At 50.8% G+C, this 25,795-nt stretch overlaps 1 long non-coding RNA gene across 2 annotated transcripts; it reads left to right on the top strand.

Annotated features, from left to right (window-relative positions):
- The first annotated feature begins 986 nt into the window (after positions 1–986).
- Positions 987–3,241, top strand: LOC123588943. Of its 2 annotated transcripts, XR_006708078.1 has the most exons (3): positions 987–1,798; positions 2,108–2,276; positions 2,789–3,241. It is a non-coding gene; the product is annotated as an uncharacterized LOC123588943 (long non-coding RNA). The 2 variants fall into 2 exon arrangements; XR_006708077.1 differs by having other exon boundaries at positions 2,108–3,241.
- Positions 3,242–25,795: the final 22,554 nt, after the last annotated feature.

Genomic DNA, 25,795 nt, shown 5'->3' with positions numbered 1-25,795 from the left:
AAAAAAAAGAAGAGGAAATTTGGACATAGACACGTGTAGAAGGAGAATGTCATGGAAACACGCAGATGGCTGTCTGCCCACCACAGAGAGAGGCCACAGAAGAAACCAGCCTGCCTGACACCTTGCTCCTGGACTCCCAACCTCCAGGACTGTGACGGGACAGGAGAAATCCCTGTTGTTCAAGCTGCCAGGTCAGGGGCGGCCCGAGCCTGTTAAGTGGCACGTGCTCCCACCCGGCCCTGGGACCTTGGGGCCAGCCCACGATGACGTAGCACTTGTTTGCAAGCTTTATTTCCTTGACCGCACGGCTGATTTTTCCACATGAAACCCTATGTCGCTCCTCAAATGTATAACAGAAAAGCGGGAGTGTTCTGGCTGTGCTGTTCAGCATCCTTATTCTCAACCCCCCTGCAGCCCCGGGCGCTTTCCTTAGAGGACCCTGTTAACACCGCTGCACAGAACAGTGCTACTCATTTTGCAGAAGAGTAACTTCTGCAGAAAAACGTGAAATGTGTTACTTCTTTTCCTCTCCGTGCTGCTACATGCCTCACGGCTCCAGAGAATCAGTGCAGTCCAGAGTCAGCTGATGCGGTGTAGAGTGGAACGCTGGGTTTGCAGGCCCATGCCAGGGCTCAAGTCCCTCCTCTCCACTCCCTGGCCGAGTGCCATTTGAACAGGTTACCTGAGCTCTATGAGCCACGTTTTCTCCTCGGTAAAGCGGCACCTCTGTAAAGGTGCTGAGATTGTGCGTGAGTCCAGAAGCCGCCTTGTAGAATAAACGTGAGTTTTGGAGTCACTTCTGCGTTTGAACCCGGCTCTGCCGCCTTGTAGCTGTGTGGCCTTGGGTAAGTCGAGTGACCTCTCTGAGCTTCTTTCACGTGTCACAAAATATTCTTTAGATTTTTTTTTAAATTACGTTTTTAATTTTGATTCCAGTATAGTTGACATACAGTGTTACATTAGTTTCAAGTGTACAATATAGTGATTCAACAATTCTATATATTTCTCAGTGCTCATCATAATAGATAAGGGTACTCTTTGGATTTTTAAAACAATCGAGAAATGTAAAAACCATACTTACAGGTGGTTGCACAAAAACACAGCGGGCTAGATTTGGCCGGTGGGCTGTAGTTTGCTGACCCGCAGGTTAGACTGTGAAAGCCTCCAAAGCGCGAGCAATTTCCTTTATATTCTCAGCGGACTCCCTGTAGATCCAGCAAATGGCTGGTGAATGAGAATGTCTTGCTACCTCTTAGAGATAGTAATGTAGCTACTGGCTGGAGATATGAATGTGAACATGGCATGTTGCCAGTACAGAAGGTTGTTCTGGAAAGACAGAAGCCCCTTCCGGGGGGAATTTGCATCAGGAGAGAAGGCAGGGAGAGCTAACAACCTTGGAAGTTGCTGGAATTCTGGAAAAGCTGCTCTGGCTTCTCAGCCACTCCCCACTCCGCCAGCAGGGGGCGCTAGAGGACCGCTTTCCTCTGCGTGTCCGGGCAGCTGGGAAGCCTTGTCTGGGGCGCCCTGCCAGGAGGTGGGAGATGCTGGGGATGGCCCAGACGACCTCCGAGTGTCTTTTCTGCCCATTGAAGCTTGGCTTTTTTTTTTTTTTTTTTTTTTTTTTGCCGAGGAATCCACAGGGATGAACTTCCCGGAGCTGGCTGGCAGCTGTGAGTTCTGCAGGAGCAGCCCCCTGGCCCCAGAAATGCAATAAAATGAGAACACTCCTCATGTTGCAGGGGGCTGTCTGTCATCCTGGAGTTTCAGTGTTTCAGAATCGCAGCGACCACAGCTTTTGGTGTGTATGTATGTGTTGATGGAGGGATTAGTGGGGGGGGGGGGGGCGGGAATGGGGGGAAGCCAGGGCTTTCTTCAGATTACAGGCAGGCCCAGGAGACACATGGCAAACACCAGGCAGGAAGGAAACGGTCAGATTGGGCTGTTTTGGGTGCTGAGGACCCACGAATGACACTCTCTTAGTCTTGAAAACCTCAGAGAAAGCCGAGAGGTGAGACCATCTGAAAACCTCTAATGGTCGCCTGTGCTGGCTGGGCCCGTGCTGCATATGGTCTGCTCTGTGATTCTTCGTGTCCCTGTTTTACAACAGGGAGAAAAGATCACAGGTCCATGGTGTTCAGCATGGTTTTCTCAGCAAGGATCCCGACCAGTAGGAGCTGCTCAGAAGTGTATGTCCTGCCCACCCCGCCCCTTCCAGGGCCCCCTGCATTAGACACTGCAGTTGGGGGCCAGCAGCTGACCCCTGACAAGCCCTCCAGGTGAGTGGGATGCATGCACCATGGGCGAGAATCACGGGTGACCTGTAGCTGTTTTCAGCCTTGGCTGCACATTGGAACCTCTTGGCTTTCAAGCCACAAGGGGACCACGCCTCAGACCCATTGCATCAGGCCCTCTAGGCTTGGGACCGGCACCTGTGGTTGATTCGAAGCCAGCCAAGGTCAAGCCCGGTGGTGCACTGGAAGGTGGTTTTGGGGTCAGCCAGACTCAAGTTCAAATCCCAGCTTTCTCACTTGCTGGCTGTTTGACCCTGGGCAAGGCACACCTCTTTCCTGGCCCCCAGGAAGTTTCCTGTGCTGGACAATTGAAGTCCTCTTTCCTGCCTGGCAGAATTTGAGGACTGAGCAAAGCGTCCTGTGTATGGAAGCACCTAGAACAAAACCTGGTGCCCCGAGGGAGTTCAGTACATGATGGTTCTTCTCTGCTCCCTTCTGTTGGACTCTGGGATTTTTCCAGAGCAGGGACCACATCCTAGTTTTCTTTGCATCCCCAGGGAATAATTCATCGCGTGTGCCCCACATGGCTGGGAGAGAGCTGGGGAAGTGGGCATGTGAGAGGTTCAGCTACCGGATTTCTTCCCTTACAGCCCGGCTGCCATGGGCTAGGATCACCTTTCTCTGCATCGTCTTAACTAAGGTCAGCCCTGGTGTCTGTTCAAACGACAAACGTTCGTTCCCCTTGACCTTCAGGAATCTATCCTGGTCCAAACGAAATGGCCAGAATGTTAGGATATGTGTGCAAAGATATTTATTGGTGTGTCGTCTGCCCTGGCAATAATTGGAAACATTACTTTACCAATAGGTGAATAATAGAATCAATTCTGGCCCATTCAGTATTATGGAACATCATGGGTCATTACGAAGAATTAGGTAGATCTCCCTGTATTGATCTGGGAGGCACACTATCTATTGTTCAGCAATAAAGCAACTTGCTGATTCATGCCTGTGACATGATTCCTTTTTTTTTTTTCTTTTGAGGAAAAGGAGCCTCCATGTTATATGTGCATTTGTGTGTGTGGTGCAGGGTTCGGAGGAGGGGGCAATAAACATAAGCAGAGCATGGAAGAGTATGGAGAACGTTACCTTGTAGGATTGCAGACAGGGCTGAAACCCATTCACTCATTTGTTTCGTTCATGGTTTTGTTCAATTCATAGTTATTTATTTAAAAAAAATGTTTCATGTTTATTTATTTAGAGAGAGACAGAGCGCCAGCAGGGGAGGGGCAGAGAGAGAGGGAGACACAGAACCCAAAGCAGGCTCCGGGCTCTGAGCTGTCAGCACAGAGCCTGAGGTGGGGCTCGAACTCACCGACTGCGAGATCATGCCCTGAGCCGAAGTTGGATGCTTAACCCACCGAGCCACCCAGGCGCCCCTCACTTAATATTTATTTAGGGGCACTGCAGCTCTGGGGAAACGGCTCTGAACAAAACAGACCAAGTCCTTGCTTTCAGGCGGCTGGAGTGTCCCGGGACACTCCATTTGAGCCCCACGAGGAGTGTCCCTTGGTCCTAGACACCCTAGGGTGGGGAGGGTCCCGCACGGAACTTGCACGTCAGCACAGGGAAGACGGGAGAACAGGTGTTAGGGGATGCAGATGTTTTGGTGGGAAACCAGCGGTTCTGGAACTCTCTTGATTTGCTTACAGTGAGAATGCCCCCCCCGCCCCCCCCTGCGGCCGCCCCTAAGTTCCAATGGGCTGTCAGAGATTGAGGAGAGCAAGGGCTGAGCAATCCAAATGTCCCAAGAGTCAGCGGTCCAGTCTCGCTTTTGCTGAGTCGGCAGCAGGACCTAATTTGTTAATTAAGAGGCATTGAGAGCTGTCCTCGTGTTTTGATTAACCTGATGGCCTTCCCAGCACCACTTGGGTTCAGCTGTAGACGTCGCCGCAGCTTTTAATGAAATGATCTGGAGGGCCATTTGGAGGCACTTGCCATTATTAGGCAGCTCATCGAAACCTATAACTGAGCTGGCAGCCGAGCCGGCCGGAGCCGTGCCCAACGAGCACTCGGGTCCTGGTTTTCAGGCCCCACGCTGCATCTTTTAGTCATGCTTGAGGGATCGCTGCCGGCCTTTTCGGCTTTCACCCGATTTGCTCTGCACAGGAAATGCAGCCCGGAGACGGCTCATGAGCTCAGAGGCTGTGGCAGACGTGTTGGTGTCCTGCCCACGTCCCCCTGGCCCCGGGGTCTGCCATCTGTGAGTACCTGTGACACCCTAGACTCTGTGCAGGGTTTCCCTCACTGGCCCGGGCGTGGCTGGAAGTGTGGGGGGTCATGTGGAGTTGACTTGTGTCCCCCACAAAGATGTTGAAGTCCTAACCCCCAGGAAATAGGCACTTTGCAGATATCAAGCTAAGGTGAGGTCACTGGGGCGGGCCCTTACCCCGTATGACTGTGTCCTTATCAAAGGGGGAAGTCTGGGGTCGCCTGGGTGGCTCAGTTGGTCAAGTGCCCAACTTTGGCTCAGGTCAAGATCTCACGGTTCAAGGGTTCGAGCCCCGCGTCGGGCTCTGTGCTGGCAGCTCAGAGCCTGGAGCCTGCTTCCGATTCTGTGTCTCCCTCTCTCTGCCTCTCCCCGGCTTGTGCTCAAAAATAAATAAACATTAAAAAAAGGAGGGGGGCAGTTACCTGGACACAGAGGCGGACAGGAAAAATGCCGTTTGAACCAGGAGGCAGAGATCAGGATGATGCCCCCACTGGCCAAGGGACGCAAAAGATGCCAGCAAGCCCGCGAGGCCGGAACAGACACCCAGAGCAGATCCCCCTCCCGGCCTCAGAAGGACCCAGCCCTGTCCTCACCTTGAGCTCACACTTCCAGCATCCAGATTGGAAGACAGTAGATGTCTATGGTTGAAGTCCCCGGTTTGTGGTGCTTCCTTACCGTGGCCACAGGAGACCAGTAGGGGAGTTCCACACACTCCTGCCCCCACGGAACCTCCTTCCAGGAGGGGCAGACAGGAATTGGTGGACAAGTACCCTGGAGGGATGCTCTGCTTCCCTAAGAGCCCCCTGCTGTGGTGTGGGCTGAGGCCCGCTTGCCCAGAGCAAGACCTGTTGACAGGCGTGTCCTGTATTGACCTCTGTCCTTCTTTTCCCGTCTCCTCCCTGTGTTTTCCTGGGATCATGTCCCAGATGAGCAACCTGCACCAGAATTTTCTTCTCAGGGTCTGCTTCTGAGACAGGCCTTGATAGTAGTATGCTCATGTGCACGCGTGTGTGTGCATGTGCATGTGTGTTCACACTGTGTGGTGGAAAGACGTTGTTCACAACCTCCCGTGTGCGGGAAAGGTAGCTCTGTGTTCCGATCTCTGCACGGCTGTGATCAGTGTCTTCCTGGAGGAGACAGAGCGGCAGGGCACGGGGCTGCTGGACAGCGTGAGATCCCTCCACCCTATGCTCCCCTGTCCCCAGTTCTCTCTCTCCTGGGACGCTTGCCAGGACTGACGTTCTTGGTGCAATTGTGGCTGAAAGACGCTGGGGCACAGGCTTATTTGAATTTTTTAAACTACATCACTGTTATCCAAGTATGTGAAAACAACAACGTGGAAACATTTGGAGTCAAGATGCACCTGGGTGGCCCAGTCGGTTGAGCGTCCGACTCTTGGTTCCAGCTCAGGTCATGATCTCACAGTTTGTGGGTTCGAGCCCCACGTTGGGCTGCGTGCTGACAGAGCAGAGCCTGCTTGGGATTCTCTCTCTCCGCTGCCCCTCCCCTGCTTATGCACATGCGTGCGCACAGGCTCTCTCTCTCTCTCTCTCTCTCTCTCTCAAAATAAATAAATAAACTTAAAAAACGGTGGAGGTGCCCTTCACCTTGTCTGTTGCTATTTCCTTTCTTGACTATTAACTGATTTGGATATAGATACTGTCACAGACAGATACAGGTACAGCCAGATGCACCTGTAGATAAGATATACACAGAGACATACGTATGTGTGTGGATACAGGTTTGGATACACACGTAGATATATCTGTAGGTATACATAGACATAGGTAGTGTATTTAAAAATACTTTTTTAATTTGAAAGCGATAGGGAGGGAGTGAGCACAAGCAGGGGAGGGGCAGAGAAAGGGGGACAGGGGGAGAACCTGAAGCAGGCTTGGTGCTGACAGCAGAGAGCCTGATGCTTGGCTCAAGCTCACCAACTGCGAGATCATGGCCTGAGCCAAAGTCAGACGCTCAGCCTACTGAGCCTAAGTGCCCTGGGAGAGAGAGTCTTAAGCAGGTTCCATGCTCAGCACAGAGCCTGATGTGGGGCTTGATCCCACGGCCCTGGGATCATCATGATCTGAGCCAAAATCAGGAGTCTGACGCTCAACTGACTGAGCCACCCCAGCACCCCTAGGTAGTGTATTTTTAGATTTACATATCGTTGTGTTGTCTGCGTGGTCCGGCGACTTTGCGTTATCGTTAGACAGTTGTCTTGGTCGGTTTCCGAAATGCGAACATCTGTCCCCGCCTTGTACTTTTCATCCAGTCCTCTGTTAATTGTCAGTTAAGTTGCTTCTATTTCTTCTGTGGCTCTTCCCTACAATGCTGCATCCATACACATTTTAACAAACACGGAGATACTTTTGTATTTGTGCAAGCATTTCTGTAGAACAGATTCCTGGAAGTAGGATCCCCAAGTTCAAAGGGAAGCACACTTAAAATTTGGGGAGGCATTATCCAGTTGCCCTCCAAAAAGGTTGAACCAACTTTTGCTCCCGGAGTAATTTAATTTGAATATTAAAAAGGACTGTGACCTCATTTTTGTACTTTAAGCTGGTGAAGTGGGGCAGATCCGTGACACGTAAATAGGTTATTACGGATCCAGCAGGCCTGAACCAGCTCCCACTCGGCAGTGCCTTGCTGTTTATTTCCACTGCGTGCACTTGAAAGAGAAAATAACCTGCACTCCTTTAATATGTTTTATAATCTAAAATTCCTCTGAGAGATGGCAAGGCTTTCCAGCATGGCTGTGAAAAACACGCCCTGGGTAACTGCACGTGTGGAAGTCACGTGGAACAGAGTCACTTCGGGCCCTTGTAGTCCTGCGGCTGGAAGCAGATCTGCTCCAGCTGGTGCCGTGTGCCTCTAGGGATGCTTGTTCGGCAGCAGCAGCTGCCTGATACAGAGCTTTTTTCCTGTGCTTTCCTCCACCTTCTATGTTTTACCCCATGATCTGTTACTAAGAGACATTATAACGATCTGCTTACGTCTCCAAGATCGCCACCAGACTGTTTCACCAGAAGGTTGGTGGTAGCCTGACTCTACATCACACGCCAACGTCATTCCCCTCATTTCATCTCATCGCGTACCCATTGTATCCTCTCACATCATCACAGGAAGAAGCGTGAGGGCGGATCAGTTGGGTATTTTGAGAGAGACCACATTCACATAACTTAGCACAGTACATTGCTATAACTGTTCTATTTCAGTATTAGGTATTTGTTGTTCATTTCTGTGCCTGATTTATGAATTTAACTTTATCGAAGGTATGTGTGTATAGGGAAAAAACATAGTATGTATAGGGTTCAGTGCTGTCTGCGGTTTGGGGTGTTCACCGGGGGTCCTGCCACGTATGCCCCGAGGATGGGCGGGATGGAGAGATAAATGAACGACAGAAAGAATCAGTGAGCTTAAGGTGCTCCCATTCCTTGGCTGTCCTGGATCTTCCCAAACACATTTCTTTTTGAAGAATCGCTCTAATTTTGGCCAATTTTTATTATCCGCCAGAACCGAACATGCAGAAACCCTGAACCTTAGCTAACGCATACGTGCTCAGCGCTTGGTTTACGAAGCACTCCTTCCCCACTTTTGCTTTGCTTCGTGTTTACAACGCTCTGGTGTGAGGTATTGTTCCTCCCCCTTCCCTGGGAGGGCCCTGAGGATCAGACGGGCCGGGGCTTGCCCTCGGCTCCCTGGCTGGCAGGTGGCCTGGAGGAGGCTTGCCCTTGGATCTGTTGCTGTCTCCAGGGTCTTCCCCCAGTGGGTCCCACCCGTCACCGAAATGACCCGGGGGTCCTTCTCCGAGAATGTCTGTGTGGTGTTTGAGTCTGGTCTTCTCTCCAAGAATGTGTCTCTTGTCCCCTGGGGTCCAGGAGAACAGAGGGTTACTTTTTTATGGCCAGGAAAATATTAATGAAAAATGAACCATCGGTGAAATTAATTTCAGAGATTTATGCATTCCCCGTGACTAACAAGCCTGCACCTGTTCATTTGACACCTTTTAACAGCTCCCCGCTCACCCCCCCTTCCCAGCCTCTTAAAATTCTCCTCTTTCCCTGAAGGCACGTGGTTGGTGTGTCGAGCAGTGAAATAAATGTACAGTGGGATAGAGACACGACTTGTTAATTAAAAAGGCTGCTCTGCCGGTTCACAGTCAGGAAGAGATGAGCCGGACCGAGCAGCAGGGGATCCCGGTGGGGAGACAGCGGAGGGCTTGTTCTGGGCCGGCGCAGTGGGACCAGAACAGACATTGACGAGCTTTCCCTCTGAGCCCCCTCCGCCTGCCCACACTGGGTCACCCTTCCTCTGCGTGGTTGTGACGGAACGCTTGTTGAATAAACGTGCAGCAGGGGTCACCCGTCCCCGTCGCACCGCCCCCATCCATCGCGGGCCCCGGCATTTTTCTCTCCCTGCCCCTGTGCCTAGATCCTGTCGTGTTTCCTTGTGTGCTTTGATGGATGGACGCCTCCGAGAGACTGACTCTATGGGTCCTTTCTGGCTGGCGGCTCTCAGAGGTTGGAAGCTTGCATTTTGGACTTTGTCAAAAGCTACTCCGAAATCTAAAATTTGGGGAGCCTCCCCGAGTGGCTCAGTGGGTTAAGCGTCTGACTCTTGATTTCAGCTCAGGTTGTGATCTCATGGTTCGTGAGTTCAAGCCCTGCGTCAGGCTCTGCACTGCCAGTGTGGAGCCTGTTTGGGATTCTCTCTCTCTCTCTCTCTTTCTCTCTCTCTCCCTCTGTCTTCCCCTCCCCCACTCTATCTCTCTCTCTTTCTCTCTCTCCTTCTGTCTTCTCCTCCCCCCGCTCTATCTCTCTCTCCCTCTGTTTTCTCCTCCCACTCTCTCTCTTTCTCTCTCTCTTTTTCTCTCTCTCTTCTTCTCTCTTCTCCTCCCCCTGCTCTTTCTTTTTCTCTCTCTTCCTCTGTCTTCTCCTCCCCCCTCTCTCTCTCTCTCTCTTTCTCTCTCTCTCTTTCTCTTTCTCTCTCTCCCTCTGTCTTTTCCTCCCCCCACTCTCTCTCTCTCTTTCTCACTCTCCCTCTGTCTTCTCCTCCCCCTGCTCTCTCTCTCTCAAAATTAAAAAAAAGAAAAGAAAAGAAAAGAAATCCAAATTTTCTGTGACAACTGGGCTTTCTTTGCATGTGGCCCCATCTGTGACCAGTCGAATGTCTGCTTCATTCTCAGTCTCCTTCTCTCAGCAACGTGAAAGTATTTCTAGAAATTTCTCATTTTCTAGCCTTTCAATGATCTTTTGCCTGAGGTTGATTACCCATCTCCTTCCTTAAGAGAAGGGTGCCTGGGTGGCTCAGCCGGTTCAGCATCCGACTTTGGCTCGGGTCATGATCTCATGGTTCCTGGGTTCGAGCCCCGTGTTGGGCTCTGTGCTGACAGCTTGGAGCCTGGAACCGGCTTTGGGTTTTGTGTCTCCCGCCCTTGGTGCCCCTCCCCCACTTGTGCCCTGTCTCTTTCTCTCCCCAAAATAAATAGACATTAAACATTTTTTTAAAAAAGCTGAAGAGAGATCGAGGGATAACACATGTAGCGTGCATGCCTCCTAGTATGTGGCTCAAATGCATGCCTCCTAGTATGTAGCTCAAATGCATGCCTCCTAGTATGTGGCTCAAATGCATGCCTCCTAGTATGTGGCTCAAATGCATGCCTCCTAGTATGTGGCTCAAATGCATGCCTCCTAGTATGTGGCTCAAATGCATGCCTCCTAGTATGTAGCTCAAATGCATGCCTCCTAGTATGTGGCTCAAATGCATGCCTCCTAGTATGTGGCTCAAATGCATGCCTCCTAGTATGTGGCTCAAATGCATGCCTCCTAGTATGTGGCTCAAATGCATGCCTCCTAGTATGTAGCTCAAATGCATGCCTCCTAGTATGTGGCTCAAATGCATGCCTCCTAGTATGTGGCTCAAATGCATGCCTCCTAGTATGTGGCTCAAATGCATGCCTCCTAGTATGTAGCTGGGTGAATGTTTACAGATGTATACACCTGTGCAAGCACAGCCCAGATCAGGATGGCATATGGGATACTTCCACCTTCCTCAGAAAGTTCCCTCAAATGTGTAATTGAACGTGATAGAAGTCAGAAGAGTGGTTCTTTCTGGGGAAGAAGGTACTAACGCAAGTTTCTGAGACACTTCGAGGTGCTGATTCAGTAAGTCCCAAAAACCTTAGTGAGAGGTCATTGTCAGGGGCTGGGATTTCTCCAATGCATGTGGGTCACAGACCCTTCCCCTGGCAGGTACGAACTCCCATATGACCCAGGAACAGCCCAGATGAGACAAGAGACAGAGCTGGGTTGGAATGTTATCTCTGTGAATAGGAGCCAGGTGAACTTCAAGTTTGCCTAAAGGGGCACCTTTTGGCTTAGGTCTCTCTATATCCCACAACCTCCTCTCAAATTTAAAGACTCTGAAGACCATGTTCTCAGGAGTCAGATTCTTGATAACACTGTGGTCGGCATCTGGACTCCTGATGCTTCCTTCTCTCTCAGAGAGAAGGATTGCATGTTTGCAATCTTAATCTCTTCATGCCAGAGGGGATTCTAGGTCTTTATCTTGGTGAATAAAGGCTATATATCTAGAAGGGAAGAGGAGTTAGCCGACATGTCCTAAAGTCATTAGCAAGACCAATGGAACAGACCAAAGGGATGTCTGAATGGCACATGTCTGGTCATTCAGTCGAGTCTGCTAAATCCCTAGCAGGGAATGGAGGGTAGTTGAGAATTTTAAATATTGTTGCTGACTGGTGGGATTAATTTAGAAAGTCTTAGACTATTAGGTTTCTATAGTTTTTTTTTTTTAATTTTTAATGTTTATTTTAGAGAGAGAGAGAGAGAGAGACAGACAGAGTGTGAGGGGGAAGGCACAGAATCTGAAGCAGGCTCCAGGCTCTGAGCTGTGTCAGCACAGAGCCCAACATGGGGCTCGAACGTATGAACTGTGAGATCATGACCTGAGCAGAAGCTGGATGCTTAACTGACTGAGTCACCCAGGTGCTCTGGTTCTGTAGGTTTAATACAGGTTGCAGCCCTTAGATGTGGGGCAGGGGATCTGTAAAGAAAATGTGGAGGTGAGCAGGCAGGAAGGTGGGAAAGACCCTGGGATGGTCCCTTCTCTCTCTTCCCCGTGCATTCTGGAAATGTGCTCACATGGGGTTCTGTAACCAGCGAAGGACTGAGGGTTTGCTGCTGGATGGTTTCCCTCTGTAAATACCCTCCTGCCTGGAGTCCCATCGACCTCCTCCTCCCCAGTGCAGGTTTGCTCATGGCTGTTGCTCTTGGGTGTGGAGGCAGAACCAAGGATGTTGGTGACCTCCAGAGACCCCCAGGAGTTGGGGGACATCGTCTCTGGTGTTGGGGGCCCTTCCTGGAGGAGCTGTAGCCTGTTCCCACGGTGGGAAGGAGCACAGGCTTGCACAAGTTGGAATCCCAGCTCCGCCACAGACGAGCTGTGCCACTAGGAAGGTGCTCAGCCTCTCTGTGCCTTATGTCCTTCATCCACAACATGGGATGGTGATGACAGCTGGACCTGTCTCACGGTGTAGTTGCATGGCTGAAAGAAGCTAATGTGTGTGTCTGAGACCCAGTGAAGACTATGTTTCTGCTACTGTTATTTAGTTTAGGAATAACACAGACTCAGTTTTGATCCCCGATCCAGTGTTCCTCAGCTGTATGACCTTGGGCAAGTCCCAGAGAGCTTCGGTTTCTTCTGCTGAGAAGAGGGAGCAGTCCTATAATCTCATAGGACTGCGGGAACAGTAAAAACATCACCACCACCATTAAGGACTGCACAGTGGGTACTCAAGAAATACTACTCCTCACCAAACACGTGATGGGCTGAGGTCTAAAATTGTGTTCAGAGGCCGTGTTTTGAACTAGAAATGCTTTTCCAATAGACACCAGGCTCCAGGGGCTCTTGGGTGGCTCAGTCCATTGAGCATCCGACTTTGGGCTCAGGTCATGATCTCGCAGTGTGTGAGTTTGAGCCCTGCATGAGGCTGTCTGCTGTCAGCGTGGAGCCTCATTGGGATCCTCTGTCTCCCTCTGTCTTTTCCCTTTCCCTGCTCATGCTCTCTCTCTGTCTCTCAGAAAGAAATAAAACATGAAAAAAAAAAAAGAAAGAAATCACTCTCCAATGAACTGGTAGTGTCCCAAGATGGCCCACTACATTCTGTTTCTAAGGTTGAGAACATTTGCGTTATGAAATATTTCAAATCTTCAGAAAAGTACAGGAAATAATATGACACGCGTGTACCCACCCTCTGGAGTGAACAGATGTCAACATTTTGTCATATTTGCTTCAGATCCCTCCTTTACAAGAAGAAGAAAAAAATATTCTAGTTCCAGCTCAGACGAGCTATTTAATCGAGAATGTAGCTGAATTTTGGTTCTGATGTGTGGTCTTTTATGGGTACCGGGGTCGCCGGTATGAATACGTGAGTTCCCCGGCCTCTGTGAGCTCACACATCAGTGAACAGTGAAGGTAACTTGAGAACAGAGAGTTGTCCCAACCTGGGGACGTGTGATGCAGCGATGGAAAGCCCAAGAACCATGGTGGCGATGGGAGCACGGGTGGTCAGAAAAAGTTTCTTGAACAAAGCGCCATCCAAGTTGTGCTTTGGACAATGAAGTCGAATTTTGTTGGGTGCGTTAAGGGAGAAGTAGGCTTTCCAGGTGGAGGGAACAGCACTTGCAAAGTCACGGAGGCCAGACGTCCTGACTCTTTACACTGTGAGATGTATTGGTTTCCTGTGGCTTCCATAACAGATCAGCCCAAGGCGAGTAGCTTAACAAAACGGAAATGTGTTGTCTCACAGTTCTGGAGGCAGGAAGTCCTAAATCGGGGTCAGCCAGGCCGTCTTCTTTCTGAAGGCTCTGGGAGAGCCCGTGTTTGCGTCTGGTGGTTCCTGGAAATCCCTGGGGCTCCCTGACTTGCTTTATCTTCCTCACTCTGGTCTCTGCTTCCCCCACCACATGGCCACCTCCTCCCTGCCAGTCTGGTTCTCTCCTCTGCTCGTCTTAGGGGACACCACTCCGGCTCCCTCCACTATGACCTCATCTTAATTCGACTAATGACATCAGCAACAACTCTGGGGCTCAAGGATTTTTTCCCCAGGATGTCTGTCTCCATACGGCGAGCGTGTGTGCATGTTTGTATATACACATGTACACACGCATGTGTGTGGGGATGGAAACACGTATCTTGTAAGTTTTCCTTCTGCTCTGCTCTAAATGTCACTGCTGTAGTTTGTAGGCACAAGGAGGCATTTGTGGCCCGGCTAAGGGTCAAGAGCATGCATTCTTGCATTGATTTTTTTTTTTAATGTTTGTTTATTTTTGAGAGACAGAGCGTGAGCACCTGGGTGGGGCAGGGGCAGAGAGAGAGAGAGAGAGAGAGAGAGAGAGAGAGAGAGAGAGGGAGGGAGACCCAGAATCCAAAGCAGGCTCCAGGCTCTGAGCTGCCAGGGCAGAGCCCGATGCGGAGCTTGAATTCATGAACCGTGAAATCATGACCTGAGCCGAAGCTGGATGCTCAACCGACTGAGCCACCCAGGCGCCCCTGTATTGATTTTTGTTTCCTTTTATTTGCAATGATTTTTTTTTTTTTTAAACAAAGAAAATTTTCCTCTGGATTTTGCCAAGCCAGGGAATCAAATGGATTATGGAAAGTGTCTGGGGCTCGGTCCAGTTAATCCGATATTTCCAGGCATCTGGTAGGTGCCACATGACTAGGCTGTGGCTGGTTCCTTTGTGCCATTTTTAGGTGGCTGGTTGTTGAATATGGCAGGTGCCAGGAAGACCTAATTCATAAAAACGGGCTGGCGGTATGGTCTGAAAGTAAATGAATGCCAAGTGTGGGCAGATGGTTTCTGGAGCATTTATGGGTCTGAGACAGTGCACAGAAAAGGCAGTTGAATTTTGGGGTGTTGAAAGGAGCGTCTGGAACTGTCAGAACCCGAGGACCGGCTGGGGACGGCAGAATGCTCCAGGACGAGGTGCCAGCATACCCCTCATCGGCGTAGCACCCTGGGGTTGACCGAGACGTTGATTTTGCACCCGTGACCCCTGGGCCTTGCAGCATCTCTGTGACGTAAGCAGTTGCAGATTTTATGGTTCACTCCAGGGATGAGAAAATCGAGACCCGGAGAGGTGATGTTGTGTAACGTCAGGGCTTCTCTAGATGAGTACGTCGGGGGGCACTTGCCCCCCATGCCCCATTTCCCACATCCTAATGGTGGCCTGGGCCTCTTTCTTCCAGTCTAGGAGGAGGTGTTAGTTGTTGTCTCCGGAAGGACTCACAGGGAGGACCCCTCTTGGTCACAGGTTGGGGCGTTCCGGGGCTCCCCAGGCATCACATCTCATGCCTCTTTCCTGCCAGTCATCACACCCTGCTCATGAGGCACTTCTTTATTCCCTCCACACCTCCTCACACCCCGTACCGCCTCCTTTCCTTAGCGGGGACCTGGAGGACTGTTCACTCCCACCCCCCACCTGCCAGGTGTGGTGCAGAGCACTTTACATCCCTTTTTACTTTTTTTTTTTTTTTTAATGTTCATTTATTTTGAGAGAGAGAGAGAGAGAGAGACAGAGAGAGAGAGACAGAGAACATGCATGTGCCCAAGAAGGGGAGGGGCAGAGAGAGGGGGGAGAGAGAATCCCAGGTGGGCTCCACACCGTCAGTACAGAGCCCAATGCGGGACTCAAACTCACAAACCTTGAGATCATGACCTGAGCTGAAATCAAGAGTTGGATGCTCAGCCGACTGAGCCACCCAGGCGCCCCAGTATCCATTTTAAACCACATCACCAACAGGAGGGGACTGTTGCTTGTATTTGTAGATGGAGAGATTCAGGCAATGGGAGAAGTTGATTGTCCAAAGTCATTTAACTGGATTAGTGCGGCAGGGTAAGTAGGCTTAGTGTTGGCTGCGATAATTTCAGTGGCATAATTTCATTGGGCTCTGTAGAGTGATTTGGGCAAGGGGTGGTGGCCTGGAGGGAATGTGTGAGCCTGATGAGGGGGTGGTTGGGGCATGGGCTCGGGACTGGCTGGTTTGCTCGCGGAATGTGTGTTCCAAGGTGAGTTGTTGGCTACCTTTAGGAATCAACTAACCCTGGGAGGGCCAGCCCCTTCTGAATCAGCAAGGCTCGAAGATGTCAAAACATCAAGAATATAGACTAAAAAAAAAGGCATGATTAATACCGAGCCCAATTCTTTTGAGCACAAAACCACTTCCTTTCTCCTGTACCCATCCATCCTTGTCAGAGACCAGGAGAGACTTTCTTGAGACTGAGAAGAAAGCAGCATCCTTTTTTTTTTTTTTTTCCTGCCTCTGAAGGATTATTTCCACGTTCCAGAGTTCGTGTGCTCTTTCTCTCTCTGCATCTTTCGCCTCTTTTTTTTTTTTTTTAATTTTTTTTTTTCAATTTTTTTTTTCAACATTTATTTATTTTTTTTGGGACAGAGAGAGACAGAGCATGAACGGGGGAGGGGCAGAGAGAGAGGGAGACACAGAACCGGAAGCAGGCTCCAGGCTCTGAACCATCAGCCCAGAGCCCGATGCGGGGCTCGAACTCACGGACCGCGAGATCGTGACCTGGCTGAAGTCGGACGCTCAACCGACTGCGCCACCCAGGCGCCCCTAGCCTCTTGAAACCACTTCCTGTATCACGTCCACCATGGTGTGGGAGCGTGGCTGGGCCCAGACTGGGTGGCTGTCAGGTCTCTGGGTAAAAAGCATTAACACACTGGCCAAAGGCACCATGACGATAATAGTGAACAGACACAGGATATTCAAACCTTGGACAGTTTGCCGCATCTCTTTCCTAGGGCTGGAGCCCAGGCTGGGGATACTGCACTGTTAACTCTTACAGGTCAGCAGGGAGCAGGGCTCTGGGGATCAGAGACTATCTCCGCCCAGTGCTTGGAGGTGAACTCCAGGGGCTCTGTCTGCCCTGCCGTGGTTCCCCGGGAACTTGGCCATGGAAGTTTCGGCTGAGCTGCAGAGAAAGGGCAGAGAGGTCTGTATCTGAGATGAGAGCCTGTGTTGGGAGCCTGTGTTCACATAAATCCTTGGTCTCTGTCTGGGAGTCGCGTAGTAATAACGAGAATAGTAGCTCACACTTATGGGGTTCTTGTGGAGCTAAGCACTCTCCATGCATCATCTCCTGAATTCTTACAGTGACTCTGTGTGGTGGGCATGAGTATTGTCTCCGCCGTACAGAGGAGGAGACCATGGAAGTAGCAATTAATTGGTGGAGGCATGATTCAGAATCAAGCAGGCCACGTGGGGGACCCACGCTCCAAATGCCATTTAACACATGAAGAGTCAAGACGAAAAGGTTAAGTGACTTATTATCTGTCCTTCCAAAGCAGACACAGCGAGTGACTTATTAGTTCCTGAAGGTTCTCGACCTTCAGAATCACCAGGGGTGATTTTGCACTCATTCTTCCCGGCCCCCGGGACATTTGGCAATGTCAGGAGAAACTTTGGGGGGCAGGCAGGATGAGGGATACTAGCGGGTGGAGGCCAGGGGTCCTGCTAAGCATCTTACAGCACATAGGATGCTCCCACCACAAAGAATGACCCAGCCACAAACAGCAATACTCTGCCTTCAGGTCACATGCTTAGAGCCAAGCCAGGACCTGAGTTCTGGACTCCAGAGCCTTGGCACAGTGCCTGTCACGTGATTCCAAGCGAAGGTGGTCAGTTGGTACCCTCTGCTTGTGCCAGTATTGGTTATTGGCTCTCCACTCAAGGGAGAGCCTGCAACTCTCCCAGGGAGACTCTCCTTCACCCCCTGTGCTCAGTTCCTCACTGGGGGTCTCTGTCCCAGTGCTCATCTGTTCGCTGTTTATTCTAGGAGCTTCTCCACTGGACAGTGGACCTTTGAAGGGGAGGCTGGCAGGAAGATGGTGATGGTGGTGATGTTGTGATGATTCTTCCTGGAAGGCGAGAGGGGAGCCTCTGGGCTGAGGATCCAGAGTGCAGAGGGCTCTGTCAAGAGGAAGCATAGCCCTCTTGGCTGTGGCTCGGGAGCTTTCCCCGTGTGTGACCTCCCTGTTGTCTTCCTTGCCCATCTTCAGACAGGTCAGACCTCGCCTTTTCCCCTAACTCAGGCCTTGGTAGTCTGTCTGAAGTCAGTGGCACCTGGTGGTAAAAGAGTACTTGACACAGCCCAGGGCTCATAGCCTGGAAAGCGACGTGCGTGAGCCTGGCTTAATTTTCCACCACGTTAATATTAACAGGACACAGTTGGCTGGGGGTGCGGTTGGTTGGGGGGGGGGGAGGGGAGCACCCACGGAACACAGCGCTCACAGTTCAGAAAGGTGGGAGGGCAAGGCTCGTGGCCAGGCCTCTGCTTCCTCACTGTAGCCTCCAGTTTAACGCTCTGTAACATGGGGGCACCGGCTCGGAATATGCCTCCCTCTCCCTTGTCCGTTCTCCTCTGACATTTTATACCGGTCTTGCCCTCCACCGTCTAACGTGTGGGTGTCCGGGGATGAGTCGGTGGCAGGACGTAGGTCGGCCCCTTCTCGTGCCAGGGAACTCACCACCTTCTCGAGCAGCCCCTTCTTTGTGGGTGATGGTGGTAATAAGAGCACCATTTTTGGGCTGCTGGGTCCTCCGTGGCATGATTCCTCTTGCCTTCACGGCGATGCCCTGAGGGAGGTGTGACGAGGCTGACAAACGTCAAGAAGTTTGCCCACGACTGCATGACGGAGAAATGGCAGCACCGGGACTTTAACTCCAGCTTGTTTGACTTTATTTTAAAAAAAAATTTTTTTTTAAACGTTTATTTATTTTTGAGACAGAGAGAGACAGAGCATGAACGGGGGAGGGTGAGAGAGAGGGAGACACAGAATCCAAAGCAGGCTCCAGGCTCCGAGCTGTCAGCACAGACCCCGATGCGGGGCTCGAACTCACGGACCACGAGATCATGACCTGAGCTGAAGTCGGACGCTTAACCGACTGAGCCACCCAGGCGCCCCCAGCTTGTTTGACTTTAAAGCCCTCGGTGTTTATTTAAGGGAATTAGCTGCGGGACACAGGTGCCCAGATGGGTACCAGATGGAGGGGAGGTGAGTCCCGGCCTCCTTGGAGAATGGTGTTGTCCTTGGCGGGTGGGTGACAGCAGAAGGGTGGAGAAGGCAGACCCTTGGTGTGACAGTACTGAGTAACCCTGATTGAGCACCTGCCATGTGCCGGGTACTGTGCTAAGCACTCTGTGGCCGCTCTGCCGTTTAATTTCTCCCACACCACCAGGAGGCAGGTACCGTTATTTCTGCCTTTGGTCTTAGCTTTCTGTGGCGACAGAAACCACACGCTCGGCGGCCTGGACAACACACAGTTATTATGATACGGTTCTGGAGGTCAGAAGTCTGAAATGTGTCCCTGGACTAAAACCAGGGTGTCAGCAGTGCTGTGCTCCTTCCGGGGGACCCCCTGGGAGAGTGTTTCTTCCCCTTTCCCAGCTTCTCCACCCGCACTCCTTGGCTTGTGGCCACTTCCTCCATCTTCAAAGCCAGCAGCATTGTACCCTCACGGTTCTTTCTTCTCTGGCTCTGACCCTCCTGCCTCCTCTCAAGGATGCTTGCGATTTCCCTGGCCATCGGGTAATCCGAGGCCATCTCCCCATCCCAGAACCCTTCGCTTAAACACATCAACACATTCTCTTTTGCCACCAAGGTAACATATTCGTAGGTTCTGGGGATTACGATATGGACCCCTTGGGGGCTGTTAGTTTGTCTCCCACATCCATTTTATAGGCCCAGAGAGGTTATGTGACGTGCTTAGAGCTGCACAGCCTGTAGGCGGGGACTGTGGGAGCCGGGGTTCTGATGCAGACGGTCTCATAACCACCCGTTGTGTCCCCTACCTGGCATGTCGCCACCACTCCTGGGAAAGCCATGTTCACAGAGCGACATGTGGACGTAACCTGCCTGTTGGGTGGGAACAAGTGGCTATTTCTGCAGGGATGCTCTCATACTTGCGCGTAATGGTGGGACCTCAGGACTAGTCATTTGGTGCATTGCGGAAATATTTGCCGAGACTCCTGCTACATAGTAGACAGAGATCCCTATTGCCGTGGCGTTTATAGTCTGGAGAGAGGACACTAGACCGTAGATCGGGAGCCAAATAAATAAGCCAGTCATGTAGGAGGCAGAGGTGATGGCTTGGGGTGAGTACCTGGGCAATGGGTCGAGCCCTTCTGACCAGTGGGCTCTGTTAGGGGCTGGGCTGGGCTGTGCCTTCAGGAGCACCCCCCACTGCCTGGCATGGAACTGGGGGGCCGTTGCCACGTTTTGACTCTTGCAAGCCAGGTGGCTCTAGAAGGAGCAGACAACGGGCAGAGCCCAAGACTGATCCTCCCGTGTGTTTTGCAAAGAGCTGGAAACTGCCGTGGTTTATAACTGTCAGCGACTGCCCACTGCACAGAGCAGTGTTGCTGAGCCCGCTCTTTCTGGGAAAAGGAGAAAGATGATGACATTTCCCATAGCCGCCTCCCCCTCTTCACGGAGGCCGGTGTTCTATACCCAGAAGCTGCCTTGAAGAGCTGGCACGTAGTTACGTTTGAGTTTGCAGATGATGAGAAAGAGAGGTTCAAAGTGGGTCTGACCTCGTGCCAAAAGGTCTTCCATTTCTAACAGGACGCTTTGGGAAAGGTTTGGGCTTTGGGGTCAGAGACACCTGAGCTTGGATCCTGGCTCTGCCGTGGGCACTGAACGACTTCCTTGCCTTTCTGAGGCTCAGTTTTCGCATTGATGGTATGGGGGGAGACTGCTTACCTCACGTGGTGTGGGGAACGTTCAGTGAATCTGTGTGTGAGGTGGGCAATGTTGTTGTAGTGGGGGAGTCCGGGAGGAGACAGAGTCCCATAGCAAGTAGCTTTTGGTCTAGTGCAGGAAACAGACAAAAACAATCAATAAGCACAGAAAAACACTGTCTTAATAAGTGCTCTTTGGGGTAACATGCCCTGTGTTAGAGTCAAGGGGGGTGGGAAACTGCTCTTGCAGGAGTGATCGGGAGAAGTCTCTTTTATGAAGGGAGACTTACGTGAAGCCTAGAGGGTGAGATGTAGTCAGTCATGGGAGTGTTGGGGAAAGGGAGACGGCATGTGCAAAGGCCCTGGGGCTGGGCACACATGAGCTTATTCTAGCAATGGATAAAAAGTAGCGAGTGAGGAAGACAGGACATCGTAAGATGAAGCAGGACAAGGAGGCAGGGAACAGTCATACAGTGGCTGGTGGGAGTTTAGATTTTATTCTAAGTAGGATGGACGAGTACATTGAAGGATTTTAAGCAGGTGGAGTGGCTTGACCAGAATTATGCTTTTATTTTTTTATTTTTGTTTTTTAAAAGATTATTTTTTTTGACAGACGGAGAGAAACAGCACCAGCTGGGGAGGGACAGAGACAGGAAGAGGGAAAGAATCCCAAGCAGGCTCTACACTGTCAGCACAGAAGCCACTGTGGGGCTCCATGCCATGAACCGTGGGATCATGACCTGAGGTGAGATCAAGAGTGGACGCTTAACTGACTGAGCCACCCAGGTGCCCCCAGAATCATGCTTTTAAAAGCCCACTCTGGCTGCTGGGTATTGCATGGATTGGAGGCAGCAGGTGTCCTACAGGTGTGGGGTGATGGTGGCCGGAGGTGGTAGAGAGGCAGAGCCAATGTTTAACTTCAAGATGCAGGTGTGTTTTATTTATTTATTGAAAAAAATTATTTTTACTGTTTGTTTATTTTTGAGAGAGAGAGAGAGAGCACGGGTGAGGGTGGGGCAGAGAGAGAGGGAGACACAGAATCCGAGGCAGGCTCCAGGCTCTGAGCTGTCAGCACAGAGCCTGACTCGGGGCTTGAACTCATGGACCGTGAGATCGTGACCTGAGCTGAAGTCGGACGCCTAACCGACTGAGCCCCCCGGGCGCCCCAAGGTGCAGGTGTGTTTTAGAGTAGAATCAGTAGGAGTCGATGTCTGGTTGTGTACAGATTCTTTTCAATAACAGGCTGGTATTTTTTATAAGACAGTCTTAAAAATGTATGCGTCACCACTAACAAAAATGCCAGTCTTCAGACCATGTCTTACCAGCACTTTCTTTTTGACACACATCGTGGTTTCTCAGTCTTGTGCCCTCGTCGCTTGGGGCTGGGTCACTCTCTGTTGTGGGGGGGGAGGGGGGGTCCTGCGCAGTTGTAGGCGGGTTAGCAGCATCCCTGGCCTCTACTCACTGTTTGCCTCTTTCTGTAGTGGTGACAACCAAATGACCAAACTGCCAACAGTCCCTGGGGCGCAATACTGCCCCCCGCTGAGAACCAATGACCCACATTGTTGAAATCAAACACCATGTCCTTGCTCTTGGCCCTGGGATCACATAAACAGCTTTGTGTTGGGGTCGGAATGACAATGACAGTGACGGTGTTGTGACCGTTAGAGTCAGTGCTGATTCTGGTTACTGTATCAGACACTGTTCGAAGCCCTGAACAGGATTACCTGCTTTAATCTTGTCAGTAGCCTTCAATGTCGGTTTCATCGTTACCCCCATTTTACAGACCAGGAAGTGGAGGCAACAGAGAGGTGAAGAAGGTCGCCCAGGTCCATGCAGGGGTTAAGTTGTGGGGTGGAGATCCGAAGGGTTTGTGCTTGTCCTAAAGGCACTGGGTGGCCACTGGAGGGTGTTAAGGGTGCGACAGGCCGGATTTGCACATAAGAAACGTGACCCCGGAGGCCGGGGTGGAGGATGGATCCCCAGTGGGCGAGCGAGGCTGCGGGCAGGGAGGCCAGCCTGGAAACCGATGCCAAAGCCCAGGCGTGGAGGAAGAAGCTACCACACTCCCCGACGGAGAAGCAACTTACCTGGGAGAGTGAGGCCGCCCATTCATTCATTCATCCGTTCATCCGTTCATTTCATGGCTCTCGATGGAGGATTTCTGTGCGCCTGGTGCTGTCCTAAGGCACCAGGATGATGCTCTTTATAATCTAGTGGGACGAGATAGACACAAAATAAATATAGCAAAGCAGCAAACCAACCACCCCAGCAATGCCGAGGTGTGCTGGCATTTTCTGTGAGGGAAATGAGACATCGAGGCAGATGGGCGTGAAGGGGACCCTCCTCCAGGTGGGGTGGCCGTGGAGGGGTGCTCTCTGAGGTGGTGGCTTTTAAGCCAAGCCTGTAGAAGGAGAAGGGGATGTTCAGGTGAAGCCTGGGGAGGGGGGACTTTACAGTGACAGATCTCTCTGGCAAGAATGACTTGGGCTGTTCTAGAAGGAGTGGGGAGGCCGGAGCTGGGGAGTGGAGGTGGGTGGGGGCTTGTGTGCGAAGGCCGGGAGGCTGGCCTTTAGTCTAAGAGCAAGGAGGAGCTGTTTGGAGAGTTTGAAGCAGAGGGGTGCTGTTGCCCGGTTTAGGGTGACGAGGTCTCTCTGTGGCAGCGCTGGGGGAGAACGGACCATCCCCAGCAGCTCCTACGGCCGATGCCTGCGGGGATCTGGGGTGATGCAGTCTGAGCCCGGAGGGAGGGCAGGAGCCACGAGGAACGAGGGCGTCGCCCTCAGACCCCAGAGCTGCCCGGGGGGAGGGCAAACCCTCCCACCTCCAGGAGGTCGAAAGCTGGGGCTCAGACCCGGTGGGGGCACCTGGAGACACGAAGTCACGCGGCCTCATCTGCCGCCAGCACATCTGCCTGCTGGAACCTTCCTCACCGAGTCTATTTCTGCTCCCCTTGGCAGCTCTGTGGAAATTAAAAGGCTATTTGCAGTGACTAATGTTGCTAATTCTGATCAAACAATTTAAAATTCATCCTTCGCCATATCGGAGACCCGCTAGGGAACAGAATTAACACATCATTCGTGGCAATTTTCAATGACGGTTGGTGGAAAACAAAAAAAGGCATAAAAACTGGTCCTAATTCAAACCACTGCTCATTAAACAGCCTCTTCTATAATATTCCATCTTGATCCATATGATTGCTCCCTGTCTGCTCCCAGCTTTGTAACAGAGAGCGGGGACCCTGACAAGCGGACTGCTGGCTCCAAGGCGCTAGAAACTTCCCCGGAGCCTGGCAGGGATGCAGCTCCACCTGGCCCTGCCCACCCCCGCCCCCTCTTTCCACCCAAAGCCAGCTGCTTTTTTTTTTTTTTTTTTTTACTTTTTAAAAATTTTTTACTTTTGAGAGAGAGAGGCAGAGACCAAGCAGGAGAGGAAGAGAGAGAGGGACACACAGAATCCGAAGCAGGCTCCAGGCTCTGGGCTTTCAGCACAGAGCTCGATGCGGGGTTCGAACTCATGAACCCTGGGATCGTGACCTGAGCCAAAGTTTAACGCCTAACAGACTGAGCCACCCAGGCTCCCCCAAAGCCAGCTGCCTTTGAGTCATCCTGTCCTGAGACAGGACGTGGCCCCTGTCGCCAAAAGTTAAAATTCAGCAAGCCAAGTATTAGAGAAAAAATCAAGCTTCCCCGTGTTCCTCAAACTCGAGTCCTTCTTGCATCACCGTGCTGTTGTGACCATGTCCATGTTCTATTATTTCCTTAATTAAAGCCAACCCATTTAAAATGTGACGAATAAAAAAAATAAAAAAATTAAAAAATGTGATGAATGTATGCATTTGATGTATACAAGAATTTTTGTAACAGATCATATATATTAGTTAAGTTAATATATTCATTGCATGTTAAACAGATAACTTGAAAGCATTATTATAAATGGAAAGCCAACATCACAAACGATGGATAAACAGTAGGTGCAAAATAGATACAATGTTTTAAAAACATTTGACAGTTGACTTTATACCCCTTAGGTTTTGTTTCCTGTAGGTTTCTGTCCTGTCGGTGCGTGCGTGTGTGTGTGTGTGTGTGTGTGTGGTAAAATACATGTAAAAAATGGGCAGTTCAAATGCAATTAAGTACAGATTTGCAAGCCTTTGGACCATTAGATAAATAAGAAAAAAGTAAAAAAATGAATTGACAGTTGCAAACTAAAAGCTTATGTGTGAACAACAAGAACAAAAATAAACAAGGTCTTAGACTCCAGCTGGATACATCTGCCAGTGAAAGCTACTCTGGGAAGCCAGGAGGCAGAACACAGACTCCTCTGGAGCATCACGGAAGACCTCCCGGAGGAAGTGACCTACGATCCCAATGGCTGTGTTTCTTGGGGGTTCTGTGGGAGGCTTTTTAGTCAGTAGAATCTTAAAAGATTTAATTGATTTTTTTTTTTTTTATCCTAAATACTGAGTGCTGGCAATTGTCTCTGGCAGGTGTGTGTGTAAACCAACCTAGATATTCTAAGCTCCAATATTATGATAATGTCTAGTCTTCTTCGTAATTCTGCCCTTCCCATCACCATGGCAACCCACAAAACAAAAAAGGCAGGAGGACTGGTGTTTGATCTTATCTTGCCTGGGCCTTTGTCACATCCTTTGATATTCCCTGAGACCCAGCACCTTTGGGAGTGCAGCATTGTGTGTTGAATACCCTGGGTTACCTGGAATGGTACCACAATTCCTATCAAAGAGATGCGGGGAAATAACTAGAAATTGTGAAGCAATTAACTGGAAATCACAGGAAAGCCATTATGCAAACTGTGGCAGGTTTTATTTTCCAAAGATGGCATCCCCTGGCCCATGGACTCTGCTAGAACCTTGCCAGTCCCATGACCCTGGATGGGCATGGGTGGCTGTCCTGACCAACGCAGGATGGCAGAAATGGGGGTATATGACTTGAGGTCATAAAAATGCTTGGCACATCCACCTGTTTTCATTCTTGGAAATGAGCCACCAGGCTGGAAGGATGCCCGGGCGTCGTATGGAGAGGCCCAGGTGAGGCGGAACGGACGTCCCCAGCCCCCAGCCCTGGCTGGCGTCCCAGCAGGGAGATAGCCCACACTCATCTGCCATGAAAGCCCTTGGTCTGCCTGCCCCAGTGGGTGCTGCATGTAATGGAGTAGAGTCGTCCGCACTGAACCCCCCCAAATTATATATTTGTGAGGAAAATAAATAAATCTCGTCTGAAGCCACTGAGTTTTGGAATGGTTTGTGACTTGGACATGGAAACTCCAAACAGGGACATGTCTCGCCAGCGTTGTTGGCTTTGTGGATGGAGAAGAGGGTTTTTTACCTGTTGTCTGCACTTCGGTTCTGTTTTATTTTGTTTTATTTTATTTTATTTATTTTTTTTAATGTTTATTTATTTTTGAGAGAGAAAGACAGAGCGTGAGCAGGGGAGGGGCAGAGAGAGAGGGAGACACAGAATCCGAAACAGGCTCCAGGCTCCGGGCTGTCAGCAC

The sequence above is a fragment of the Leopardus geoffroyi genome, chromosome E3 (assembly GCF_018350155.1).
Source record: "Leopardus geoffroyi isolate Oge1 chromosome E3, O.geoffroyi_Oge1_pat1.0, whole genome shotgun sequence".
NCBI classification, from domain to species: domain Eukaryota; kingdom Metazoa; phylum Chordata; class Mammalia; order Carnivora; family Felidae; genus Leopardus; species Leopardus geoffroyi.
This window is presented reverse-complemented; position numbering and strand designations above follow the sequence as displayed.